The sequence below is a fragment of the Manis pentadactyla genome, chromosome 2, assembly GCF_030020395.1.
Source record: "Manis pentadactyla isolate mManPen7 chromosome 2, mManPen7.hap1, whole genome shotgun sequence".
Classification (NCBI taxonomy): domain Eukaryota; kingdom Metazoa; phylum Chordata; class Mammalia; order Pholidota; family Manidae; genus Manis; species Manis pentadactyla.
In genome coordinates, this window is record NC_080020.1 from 15,918,518 (window position 1) to 15,932,610 (window position 14,093).

At 47.7% G+C, this 14,093-nt stretch overlaps 1 protein-coding gene across 1 annotated transcript in view; it reads left to right on the plus strand.

Moving 5' to 3' along the window:
* ZDHHC20 (zinc finger DHHC-type palmitoyltransferase 20) overlaps positions 1–14,093 on the plus strand; it is a 491,166-nt gene that overhangs the window by 238,790 nt on the left and 238,283 nt on the right. The window lies entirely within an intron of this gene.

Here is a 14,093-nt window from a genome sequence, read left to right on the forward strand (position 1 = left end):
TCTGTGATGTATCTGGCCTGTCGCTAGGCTGCAGCTTCAGCACAGGCACTCAGAAAGGAAGTCCTGAGCTCAGTTTACATGTTCACACCTATGGATGCGTCCCCTATACAACTGCAAGTACAAAGCAAGGAAGAAAAATTGAAGCCGAGGTTTGGCAAGCAGAATAACGTCTTTCTTTCACCACCAGCAGCCCGGAAGCACGGAGACTCCATTGAGTGGATGTGGTCATACACCTTTTGGCCCATGGACCCGTGATGTCTGGCTCTCCTGGCACCTGGAGAACTTGGCCTGGAAGCTGGACTCTTGTGTATCCTGGCATAACAGCCGTTTGGCCACCAAAGATCACAGTTTTATATCCTGCACGTCCAGAAGGTAGGAGCATCTTACCGGGGAGTTTGGTTTTAGTATTATGGCCTGTGTATGCACCTCCAGTAGCACTACATGTAGACCCTACAGTAAACCACATGGGGAAAAAGGTACAGTGATGGTATACTAGACCTAGAAGGGACCACGTGCCTGCTACAGTCCTATACTGATCCACTCTCGAGCACGCATCCTACCTGAAGGACAAGAATTTACCTCTGTTGGTGGCTTTCAGACATGTGTTTTATCGCCCCTAAAGGCTTTATGCATTGGGAACTTCCTCAGGCTCGAGGATTATTGTAACTTTTGGTATTACAAACCTAATGTGGCTGGACGATTGTTATAATTTTCGTTAATTGTATCGAGATCTCGCTGTATCTGACTTCTCATTCTCGTGAAGTTTCTATTATCTCCCCTTGCTGTTTTGGCATGTGTTTGCGGTGCTGCAGATTTTTTGCGCTGGGACCATTGGGGAAGGTTTAAATAGGGTGTTTTATGAGGCGAGCATACTGGAGGGGATAGTATGGGGTGAATGGGTTCCTATGGCGAAAATCTTCTTTGCACATCAACCCCTTTGTGATGTCACGTGCCTGTTGCTAGGCTACGTCTTCAACAGATGATCTCACAATGGGAACTCTGAGCTCCGTGTACAACCCTGAACATGTTGACACGTACGGATGCCTACGCTCTTCAACTGCAAGTACAGAGCATGGAAGAGTCACTGAACGGATGTTGCGCCAACAGAATAAAATCTTGCTGCCAGCGCCAACTTCATGGGTCCCGGGAGATTTCATTAATTGGACGTGGCAATGGAAATTTTGACACACGGCACAATCTCTGGCTCTGCTACCGGCACCTTGTTGACATGGCCTGCAACCTGGCCTCATGTCTATTCCTGTCCCAATACCTGGGCGGCCGAAAGAGTCCACATAACTTACCGTGAGCGGCCGGGAGCTGAGAGCATCTTACGGAGAGCTCTGTTTTACCATTATGGCCTGTTCATGCACCTCCGGTAGCACTGTATACAGGCCCTTCAGTGACCGCCAAGGGGAAACAAGTAAAATAGCGGTGCACCAGACCTTGATGGGACTGTCTGCCTCCTCCATTCCGACCGCAGTGTCACTCTCATGCATGCATCCTACATGAAGAGCAAAATTTGCCTACGCGGATGGGTGCGAAACGTGTGTCCTTTTGACCCCAAAGACTTTACTCATTGGGAACTTCCATTGGATTGAGGAGGATTATAACCGTTGTTATTTGTAACCTAGTCTGGCTTGAGGATTATTATACTTTTGGTTACCTGTATCAAAATCTTGCTTCATCTCGTTTCTTACATCTGTTAGTTGCTGTTGCTCACTCTTGCTATAGTGGCATGTGCTTATAGTGCTCAAGCTTTTTCGCCCAGGGACCATTGCGGAAGATTTCAAGAGTGTGGCTTGCAAGGCGAGAATACTGGAGGGGGTTTGTATGGGGAAAATGGGTTCCTATGGCGAAAAGCCTTTGAACATCAACCACTTTGTGATGAAACTGGCCTGTTGCTAGGCTGCATCTTCAACAGTGAAACTCACCAAGGAAACCTGACCTCAGAGTACACGGTAGCTCCTACGGATGCCTCCCCTATACAACTGCAAGGAGAAACGAAGGAAGAATCACTGAAGCAGAGGTTTGGCATCAGAATGTCATCTTGCTGCCAGCGCCTACTTCACAGAACCCAGGAGAGTCCACTGATCGGACGTGGCAAAGGAACTTTCGACACGTGGACCAGATGGCTGGCTCAACTGCCACCGTGGTGACATGGCCTCATGTGTATTCCTGTCCTAATAGCTGGGTGGCCACCAAAGTTCACAGTAATTTATCCTGAACTGCCAGAATGTAGGAGCATCTCACCGGGGTGTTCTGTTTTATCACTATGGCCTTTGCATGCACCTCCAGTGGCACTATATATAAAGCCTTCGGTGAAGCTAACGTGGAAAGAATTACAAGTAGGGTACACTACACGTTGGAGGAACCGCCTGGCTGCTATAGTCCTTTCACAGCTGCACTCTCATGCAAGCACCCTACCTGAAGGACAGGATTGGCCTGTGTTGGTGGCTTTAAAGCATGTGTCTTATCGCCCCTAAAGTCTTTATGCATTGGGAACTTCCATGGATTGAGGATTATTGTAACCTTTGTTATTAGTAAACTCATCTGGCTTGAGTAGTATTATAAATCTTGTGACGTGTATCAAAATCTTGCCCTATCTCAATTCTCATGATCTCTAAGTTGCTGTTATCTTGTCTTGCTCTTGTGCATGTGTTACACTGCTACAGCTTTCCCACCCAGAGACCACTGTGGAAGATTTAGAGAGTATGGATTGTATGTCCAGAATATTGGAAGGGGGGGAGGGTATGGAAGATGGGGTTCCATGGCCAGGATCCTCACTGAACTTCAACCGCTCTGTGATGTATCTGGCCTGTCGCTAGGCTGCAGCTTCAGCACAGGCACTCAGAAAGGAAGTCCTGAGCTCAGTTTACATGTTCACACCTATGGATGCGTCCCCTATACAACTGCAAGTACAAAGCAAGGAAGAAAAATTGAAGCCGAGGTTTGGCAAGCAGAATAACGTCTTTCTTTCACCACCAGCAGCCCGGAAGCACGGAGACTCCATTGAGTGGATGTGGTCATACACCTTTTGGCCCATGGACCCGTGATGTCTGGCTCTCCTGGCACCTGGAGAACTTGGCCTGGAAGCTGGACTCTTGTGTATCCTGGCATAACAGCCGTTTGGCCACCAAAGATCACAGTTTTATATCCTGCACGTCCAGAAGGTAGGAGCATCTTACCGGGGAGTTTGGTTTTAGTATTATGGCCTGTGTATGCACCTCCAGTAGCACTACATGTAGACCCTACAGTAAACCACATGGGGAAAAAGGTACAGTGATGGTATACTAGACCTAGAAGGGACCACGTGCCTGCTACAGTCCTATACTGATCCACTCTCGAGCACGCATCCTACCTGAAGGACAAGAATTTACCTCTGTTGGTGGCTTTCAGACATGTGTTTTATCGCCCCTAAAGGCTTTATGCATTGGGAACTTCCTCAGGCTCGAGGATTATTGTAACTTTTGGTATTACAAACCTAATGTGGCTGGACGATTGTTATAATTTTCGTTAATTGTATCGAGATCTCGCTGTATCTGACTTCTCATTCTCGTGAAGTTTCTATTATCTCCCCTTGCTGTTTTGGCATGTGTTTGCGGTGCTGCAGTTTTTTTGCGCTGGGACCATTGGGGAAGGTTTAAATAGGGTGTTTTATGAGGCGAGCATACTGGAGGGGATAGTATGGGGTGAATGGGTTCCTATGGCGAAAATCTTCTTTGAACATCAACCCCTTTGTGATGTCACGTGCCTGTTGCTAGGCTACATCTTCAACAGAGTATCTCACAATGGGAACTCTGAGCTCCGTGTACAACCCTGAACATGTTGACACGTACGGATGCCTACGCTCTTCAACTGCAAGTACAGAGCATGGAAGAGTCACTGAACGGATGTTGCGCCAACAGAATAAAATCTTGCTGCCAGCGCCAACTTCATGGGTCCCGGGAGATTTCATTAATTGGACGTGGCAATGGAAATTTTGACACACGGCACAATCTCTGGCTCTGCTACCGGCACCTTGTTGACATGGCCTGCAACCTGGCCTCATGTCTATTCCTGTCCCAATACCTGGGCGGCCGAAAGAGTCCACATAACTTACCGTGAGCGGCCGGGAGCTGAGAGCATCTTACGGAGAGCTCTGTTTTACCATTATGGCCTGTTCATGCACCTCCGGTAGCACTGTATACAGGCCCTTCAGTGACCGCCAAGGGGAAACAAGTAAAATAGCGGTGCACCAGACCTTGATGGGACTGTCTGCCTCCTCCATTCCGACCGCAGTGTCACTCTCATGCATGCATCCTACATGAAGAGCAAAATTTGCCTACGCGGATGGGTGCGAAACGTGTGTCCTTTTGACCCCAAAGACTTTACTCATTGGGAACTTCCATTGGATTGAGGAGGATTATAACCGTTGTTATTTGTAACCTAGTCTGGCTTGAGGATTATTATACTTTTGGTTACCTGTATCAAAATCTTGCTTCATCTCGTTTCTTACATCTGTTAGTTGCTGTTGCTCACTCTTGCTATAGTGGCATGTGCTTATAGTGCTCAAGCTTTTTCGCCCAGGGACCATTGCGGAAGATTTCAAGAGTGTGGCTTGCAAGGCGAGAATACTGGAGGGGGTTTGTATGGGGAAAATGGGTTCCTATGGCGAAAAGCCTTTGAACATCAACCACTTTGTGATGAAACTGGCCTGTTGCTAGGCTGCATCTTCAACAGTGAAACTCACCAAGGAAACCTGACCTCAGAGTACACGGTAGCTCCTACGGATGCCTCCCCTATACAACTGCAAGGAGAAACGAAGGAAGAATCACTGAAGCAGAGGTTTGGCATCAGAATGTCATCTTGCTGCCAGCGCCTACTTCACAGAACCCAGGAGAGTCCACTGATCGGACGTGGCAAAGGAACTTTCGACACGTGGACCAGATGGCTGGCTCAACTGCCACCGTGGTGACATGGCCTCATGTGTATTCCTGTCCTAATAGCTGGGTGGCCACCAAAGTTCACAGTAATTTATCCTGAACTGCCAGAATGTAGGAGCATCTCACCGGGGTGTTCTGTTTTATCACTATGGCCTTTGCATGCACCTCCAGTGGCACTATATATAAAGCCTTCGGTGAAGCTAACGTGGAAAGAATTACAAGTAGGGTACACTACACGTTGGAGGAACCGCCTGGCTGCTATAGTCCTTTCACAGCTGCACTCTCATGCAAGCACCCTACCTGAAGGACAGGATTGGCCTGTGTTGGTGGCTTTAAAGCATGTGTCTTATCGCCCCTAAAGTCTTTATGCATTGGGAACTTCCATGGATTGAGGATTATTGTAACCTTTGTTATTAGTAAACTCATCTGGCTTGAGTAGTATTATAAATCTTGTGACGTGTATCAAAATCTTGCCCTATCTCAATTCTCATGATCTCTAAGTTGCTGTTATCTTGTCTTGCTCTTGTGCATGTGTTACACTGCTACAGCTTTCCCACCCAGAGACCACTGTGGAAGATTTAGAGAGTATGGATTGTATGTCCAGAATATTGGAAGGGGGGGAGGGTATGGAAGATGGGGTTCCATGGCCAGGATCCTCACTGAACTTCAACCGCTCTGTGATGTATCTGGCCTGTCGCTAGGCTGCAGCTTCAGCACAGGCACTCAGAAAGGAAGTCCTGAGCTCAGTTTACATGTTCACACCTATGGATGCGTCCCCTATACAACTGCAAGTACAGAGCAAGGAAGAAAAATTGAAGCCGAGGTTTGGCAAGCAGAATAACGTCTTTCTTTCACCACCAGCAGCCCGGAAGCACGGAGACTCCATTGAGTGGATGTGGTCATACACCTTTTGGCCCATGGACCCGTGATGTCTGGCTCTCCTGGCACCTGGAGAACTTGGCCTGGAAGCTGGACTCTTGTGTATCCTGGCATAACAGCCGTTTGGCCACCAAAGATCACAGTTTTATATCCTGCACGTCCAGAAGGTAGGAGCATCTTACGGGAAGTTTGGTTTTAGTATTATGGCCTGTGTATGCACCTCCAGTAGCACTACATGTAGATCCTACAGTAAACCACATGGGGAAAAAGGTACAGTGATGGTATACTAGACCTAGAAGGGACCACGTGCCTGCTACAGTCCTATACTGATCCACTCTCGAGCACGCATCCTACCTGAAGGACAAGAATTTACCTCTGTTGGTGGCTTTCAGACATGTGTTTTATCGCCCCTAAAGGCTTTATGCATTGGGAACTTCCTCAGGCTCGAGGATTATTGTAACTTTTGGTATTACAAACCTAATGTGGCTGGACGATTGTTATAATTTTCGTTAATTGTATTGAGATCTCGCTGTATCTGACTTCTCATTCTCGTGAAGTTTCTATTATCTCCCCTTGCTGTTTTGGCATGTGTTTGCGGTGCTGCAGTTTTTTTGCGCTGGGACCATTGGGGAAGGTTTAAATAGGGTGTTTTATGAGGCGAGCATACTGGAGGGGATAGTATGGGGTGAATGGGTTCCTATGGGGAAAATCTTCTTTGCACATCAACCCCTTTGTGATGTCACGTGCCTGTTGCTAGGCTACATCTTCAACAGAGTATCTCACAATGGGAACTCTGAGCTCCGTGTACAACCCTGAACATGTTGACACGTACGGATGCCTACGCTCTTCAACTGCAAGTACAGAGCATGGAAGAGTCACTGAACGGATGTTGCGCCAACAGAATAAAATCTTGCTGCCAGCGCCAACTTCATGGGTCCCGGGAGATTTCATTACTTGGACGTGGCAATGGAAATTTTGACACACGGCACAATCTCTGGCTCTGCTACCGGCACCTTGTTGACATGGCCTGCAACCTGGCCTCATGTCTATTCCTGTCCCAATACCTGGGCGGCCGAAAGAGTCCACATAACTTACCGTGAGCGGCCGGGAGCTGAGAGCATCTTACGGAGAGCTCTGTTTTACCATTATGGCCTGTTCATGCACCTCCGGTAGCACTGTATACAGGCCCTTCAGTGACCGCCAAGGGGAAACAAGTAAAATAGTGGTGCACCAGACCTTGATGGGACTGTCTGCCTCCTCCATTCCGACCGCAGTGTCACTCTCATGCATGCATCCTACATGAAGAGCAAAATTTGCCTACGCGGATGGGTGCGAAACGTGTGTCCTTTTGACCCCAAAGACTTTACTCATTGGGAACTTCCATTGGATTGAGGAGGATTATAACCGTTGTTATTTGTAACCTAGTCTGGCTTGAGGATTATTATACTTTTGGTTACCTGTATCAAAATCTTGCTTCATCTCGTTTCTTACATCTGTTAGTTGCTGTTGCTCACTCTTGCTATAGTGGCATGTGCTTATAGTGCTCAAGCTTTTTCGCCCAGGGACCATTGCGGAAGATTTCAAGAGTGTGGCTTGCAAGGCGAGAATACTGGAGGGGGTTTGTATGGGGAAAATGGGTTCCTATGGCGAAAAGCCTTTGAACATCAACCACTTTGTGATGAAACTGGCCTGTTGCTAGGCTGCATCTTCAACAGTGAAACTCACCAAGGAAACCTGACCTCAGAGTACACGGTAGCTCCTACGGATGCCTCCCCTATACAACTGCAAGGAGAAACGAAGGAAGAATCACTGAAGCAGAGGTTTGGCATCAGAATGTCATCTTGCTGCCAGTGCCTACTTCACAGAACCCAGGAGAGTCCACTGATCGGACGTGGCAAAGGAACTTTCGACACGTGGACCAGATGGCTGGCTCAACTGCCACCGTGGTGACATGGCCTCATGTGTATTCCTGTCCTAATAGCTGGGTGGCCACCAAAGTTCACAGTAATTTATCCTGAACTGCCAGAATGTAGGAGCATCTCACCGGGGTGTTCTGTTTTATCACTATGGCCTTTGCATGCACCTCCAGTGGCACTATATATAAAGCCTTCGGTGAAGCTAACGTGGAAAGAATTACAAGTAGGGTACACTACACGTTGGAGGAACCGCCTGGCTGCTATAGTCCTTTCACAGCTGCACTCTCATGCAAGCACCCTACCTGAAGGACAGGATTGGCCTGTGTTGGTGGCTTTAAAGCATGTGTCTTATCGCCCCTAAAGTCTTTATGCATTGGGAACTTCCATGGATTGAGGATTATTGTAACCTTTGTTATTAGTAAACTCATCTGGCTTGAGTAGTATTATAAATCTTGTGACGTGTATCAAAATCTTGCCCTATCTCAATTCTCATGATCTCTAAGTTGCTGTTATCTTGTCTTGCTCTTGTGCATGTGTTACACTGCTACAGCTTTCCCACCCAGAGACCACTGTGGAAGATTTAGAGAGTATGGATTGTATGTCCAGAATATTGGAAGGGGGGAAGGGTATGGAAGATGGGGTTCCATGGCCAGGATCCTCACTGAACTTCAACCGCTCTGTGATGTATCTGGCCTGTCGCTAGGCTGCAGCTTCAGCACAGGCACTCAGAAAGGAAGTCCTGAGCTCAGTTTACATGTTCACACCTATGGATGCGTCCCCTATACAACTGCAAGTACAGAGCAAGGAAGAAAAATTGAAGCCGAGGTTTGGCAAGCAGAATAACGTCTTTCTTTCACCACCAGCAGCCCGGAAGCACGGAGACTCCATTGAGTGGATGTGGTCATACACCTTTTGGCCCATGGACCCGTGATGTCTGGCTCTCCTGGCACCTGGAGAACTTGGCCTGGAAGCTGGACTCTTGTGTATCCTGGCATAACAGCCGTTTGGCCACCAAAGATCACAGTTTTATATCCTGCACGTCCAGAAGGTAGGAGCATCTTACGGGAAGTTTGGTTTTAGTATTATGGCCTGTGTATGCACCTCCAGTAGCACTACATGTAGATCCTACAGTAAACCACATGGGGAAAAAGGTACAGTGATGGTATACTAGACCTAGAAGGGACCACGTGCCTGCTACAGTCCTATACTGATCCACTCTCGTGCAATCATCCTACCTGAAGGACAAGAATTTACCTCTGTTGGTGGCTTTCAGACATGTGTTTTATCGCCCCTAAAGGCTTTATGCATTGGGAACTTCCTCAGGCTCGAGGATTATTGTAACTTTTGGTATTACAAACCTAATGTGGCTGGACGATTGTTATAATTTTCGTTAATTGTATTGAGATCTCGCTGTATCTGACTTCTCATTCTCGTGAAGTTTCTATTATCTCCCCTTGCTGTTTTGGCATGTGTTTGCGGTGCTGCAGTTTTTTTGCGCTGGGACCATTGGGGAAGGTTTAAATAGGGTGTTTTATGAGGCGAGCATACTGGAGGGGATAGTATGGGGTGAATGGGTTCCTATGGGGAAAATCTTCTTTGCACATCAACCCCTTTGTGATGTCACGTGCCTGTTGCTAGGCTACATCTTCAACAGAGTATCTCACAATGGGAACTCTGAGCTCCGTGTACAACCCTGAACATGTTGACACGTACGGATGCCTACGCTCTTCAACTGCAAGTACAGAGCATGGAAGAGTCACTGAACGGATGTTGCGCCAACAGAATAAAATCTTGCTGCCAGCGCCAACTTCATGGGTCCCGGGAGATTTCATTACTTGGACGTGGCAATGGAAATTTTGACACACGGCACAATCTCTGGCTCTGCTACCGGCACCTTGTTGACATGGCCTGCAACCTGGCCTCATGTTTATTCCTGTCCCAATACCTGGGCGGCCGAAAGAGTCCACATAACTTACCGTTAGCGGCCGGGCGCTGAGAGCATCTTATGGAGAGCTCTGTTTTACCATTATGGCCTGTTCATGCACCTCCGGTAGCACTGTATACAGGCCCTTCAGTGACCGCCAAGGGCAAACAAGTAAAATAGCGGTGCACCAGACCTTGATGGGTCTGTCTGCCTCCTCCATTCCGACCGCAGTGTCACTCTCATGCATGCATCCTACATGAAGAGCAAAATTTGCCTACGCGGATGGGTGCGAAACGTGTGTCCTTTTGACCCCAAAGACTTTACTCATTGGGAACTTCCATTGGATTGAGGAGGATTATAACCGTTGTTATTTGTAACCTAGTCTGGCTTGAGGATTATTATACTTTTGGTTACCTGTATCAAAATCTTGCTTCATCTCGTTTCTTACATCTGTTAGTTGCTGTTGCTCACTCTTGCTATAGTGGCATGTGCTTATAGTGCTCAAGCTTTTTCGCCCAGGGACCATTGCGGAAGATTTCAAGAGTGTGGCTTGCAAGGCGAGAATACTGGAGGGGGTTTGTATGGGGAAAATGGGTTCCTATGGCGAAAAGCCTTTGAACATCAACCACTTTGTGATGAAACTGGCCTGTTGCTAGGCTGCATCTTCAACAGTGAAACTCACCAAGGAAACCTGACCTCAGAGTACACGGTAGCTCCTACGGATGCCTCCCCTATACAACTGCAAGGAGAAACGAAGGAAGAATCACTGAAGCAGAGGTTTGGCATCAGAATGTCATCTTGCTGCCAGCGCCTACTTCACAGAACCCAGGAGAGTCCACTGATCGGACGTGGCAAAGGAACTTTCGACACGTGGACCAGATGGCTGGCTCAACTGCCACCGTGGTGACATGGCCTCATGTGTATTCCTGTCCTAATAGCTGGGTGGCCACCAAAGTCCACAGTAATTTATCCTGAACTGCCAGAATGTAGGAGCATCTCACCGGGGTGTTCTGTTTTATCACTATGGCCTTTGCATGCACCTCCAGTGGCACTATATATAAAGCCTTCGGTGAAGCTAACGTGGAAAGAATTACAAGTAGGGTACACTACACGTTGGAGGAACCGCCTGGCTGCTATAGTCCTTTCACAGCTGCACTCTCATGCAAGCACCCTACCTGAAGGACAGGATTGGCCTGTGTTGGTGGCTTTAAAGCATGTGTCTTATCGCCCCTAAAGTCTTTATGCATTGGGAACTTCCATGGATTGAGGATTATTGTAACCTTTGTTATTAGTAAACTCATCTGGCTTGAGTAGTATTATAAATCTTGTGACGTGTATCAAAATCTTGCCCTATCTCAATTCTCATGATCTCTAAGTTGCTGTTATTTTGTCTTGCTCTTGTGCATGTGTTACACTGCTACAGCTTTCCCACCCAGAGACCACTGTGGAAGATTTAGAGAGTATGGATTGTATGTCCAGAATATTGGAAGGGGGGGAGGGTATGGAAGATGGGGTTCCATGGCCAGGATCCTCACTGAACTTCAACCGCTCTGTGATGTATCTGGCCTGTCGCTAGGCTGCAGCTTCAGCACAGGCACTCAGAAAGGAAGTCCTGAGCTCAGTGTACATGTTCACACCTATGGATGCGTCCCCTATACAACTGCAAGTACAGAGCAAGGAAGAAAAATTGAAACCGAGGTTTGGCAAGCAGAATAACATCTTTCTTTCACCACCAGCAGCCCGGAAGCACGGAGACTCCATTGAGTGGATGTGGTCATACACCTTTTGGCCCATGGACCCGTGATGTCTGGCTCTCCTGGCACCTGGAGAACTTGGCCTGGAAGCTGGACTCTTGTGTATCCTGGCATAACAGCCGTTTGGCCACCAAAGATCACAGTTTTATATCCTGCACGTCCAGAAGGTAGGAGCATCTTACCGGGGAGTTTGGTTTTAGTATTATGGCCTGTGTATGCACCTCCAGTAGCACTACATGTAGACCCTACAGTAAACCACATGGGGAAAAAGGTACAGTTATGGTATACTAGACCTAGAAGGGACCACGTGCCTGCTACAGTCCTATACTGATCCACTCTCGTGCACGCATCCTACCTGAAGGACAAGAATTTACCTCTGTTGGTGGCTTTCAGACATGTGTTTTCTCGCCCCTAAAGGCTTTATGCATTGGGAACTTCCTCAGGCTCGAGGATTATTGTAACTTTTGGTATTACAAACCTAATGTGGCTGGACGATTGTTATAATTTTCGTTAATTGTATCGAGATCTCGCTGTATCTGACTTCTCATTCTCGTGAAGTTTCTATTATCTCCCCTTGCTGTTTTGGCATGTGTTTGCGGTGCTGCAGTTTTTTTGCGCTGGGACCATTGGGGAAGGTTTAAATAGGGTGTTTTATGAGGCGAGCATACTGGAGGGGATAGTATGGGGTGAATGGGTTCCTATGGCGAAAATCTTCTTTGCACATCAACCCCTTTGTGATGTCACGTGCCTGTTGCTAGGCTACGTCTTCAACAGAGTATCTCACAATGGGAACTCTGAGCTCCGTGTACAACCCTGAACATGTTGACACGTACGGATGCCTACGCTCTTCAACTGCAAGTACAGAGCATGGAAGAGTCACTGAACGGATGTTGCGCCAACAGAATAAAATCTTGCTGCCAGCGCCAACTTCATGGGTCCCGGGAGATTTCATTAATTGGACGTGGCAATGGAAATTTTGACACACGGCACAATCTCTGGCTCTGCTACCGGCACCTTGTTGACATGGCCTGCAACCTGGCCTCATGTCTATTCCTGTCCCAATACCTGGGCGGCCGAAAGAGTCCACATAACTTACCGTGAGCGGCCGGGAGCTGAGAGCATCTTACGGAGAGCTCTGTTTTACCATTATGGCCTGTTCATGCACCTCCGGTAGCACTGTATACAGGCCCTTCAGTGACCGCCAAGGGGAAACAAGTAAAATAGCGGTGCACCAGACCTTGATGGGACTGTCTGCCTCCTCCATTCCGACCGCAGTGTCACTCTCATGCATGCATCCTACATGAAGAGCAAAATTTGCCTACGCGGATGGGTGCGAAACGTGTGTCCTTTTGACCCCAAAGACTTTACTCATTGGGAACTTCCATTGGATTGAGGAGGATTATAACCGTTGTTATTTGTAACCTAGTCTGGCTTGAGGATTATTATACTTTTGGTTACCTGTATCAAAATCTTGCTTCATCTCGTTTCTTACGTCTGTTAGTTGCTGTTGCTCACTCTTGCTATAGTGGCATGTGCTTATAGTGCTCAAGCTTTTTCGCCCAGGGACCATTGCGGAAGATTTCAAGAGTGTGGCTTGCAAGGCGAGAATACTGGAGGGGGTTTGTATGGGGAAAATGGGTTCCTATGGCGAAAAGCCTTTGAACATCAACCACTTTGTGATGAAACTGGCCTGTTGCTAGGCTGCATCTTCAACAGTGAAACTCACCAAGGAAACCTGACCTCAGAGTACACGTTAGCTCCTACGGATGCCTCCCCTATACAACTGCAAGGAGAAACGAAGGAAGAATCACTGAAGCAGAGGTTTGGCATCAGAATGTCATCTTGCTGCCAGCGCCTACTTCACAGAACCCAGGAGAGTCCACTGATCGGACGTGGCAAAGGAACTTTCGACACGTGGACCAGATGGCTGGCTCAACTGCCACCGTGGTGACATGGCCTCATGTGTATTCCTGTCCTAATAGCTGGGTGGCCACCAAAGTTCACAGTAATTTATCCTGAACTGCCAGAATGTAGGAGCATCTCACCGGGGTGTTCTGTTTTATCACTATGGCCTTTGCATGCACCTCCAGTGGCACTATATATAAAGCCTTCGGTGAAGCTAACGTGGAAAGAATTACAAGTAGGGTACACTACACGTTGGAGGAACCGCCTGGCTGCTATAGTCCTTTCACAGCTGCACTCTCATGCAAGCACCCTACCTGAAGGACAGGATTGGCCTGTGTTGGTGGCTTTAAAGCATGTGTCTTATCGCCCCTAAAGTCTTTATGCATTGGGAACTTCCATGGATTGAGGATTATTGTAACCTTTGTTATTAGTAAACTCATCTGGCTTGAGTAGTATTATAAATCTTGTGACGTGTATCAAAATCTTGCCCTATCTCAATTCTCATGATCTCTAAGTTGCTGTTATCTTGTCTTGCTCTTGTGCATGTGTTACACTGCTACAGCTTTCCCACCCAGAGACCACTGTGGAAGATTTAGAGAGTATGGATTGTATGTCCAGAATATTGGAAGGGGGGGAGGGTATGGAAGATGGGGTTCCATGGCCAGGATCCTCACTGAACTTCAACCGCTCTGTGATGTATCTGGCCTGTCGCTAGGCTGCAGCTTCAGCACAGGCACTCAGAAAGGAAGTCCTGAGCTCAGTGTACATGTTCACACCTATGGATGCGTCCCCT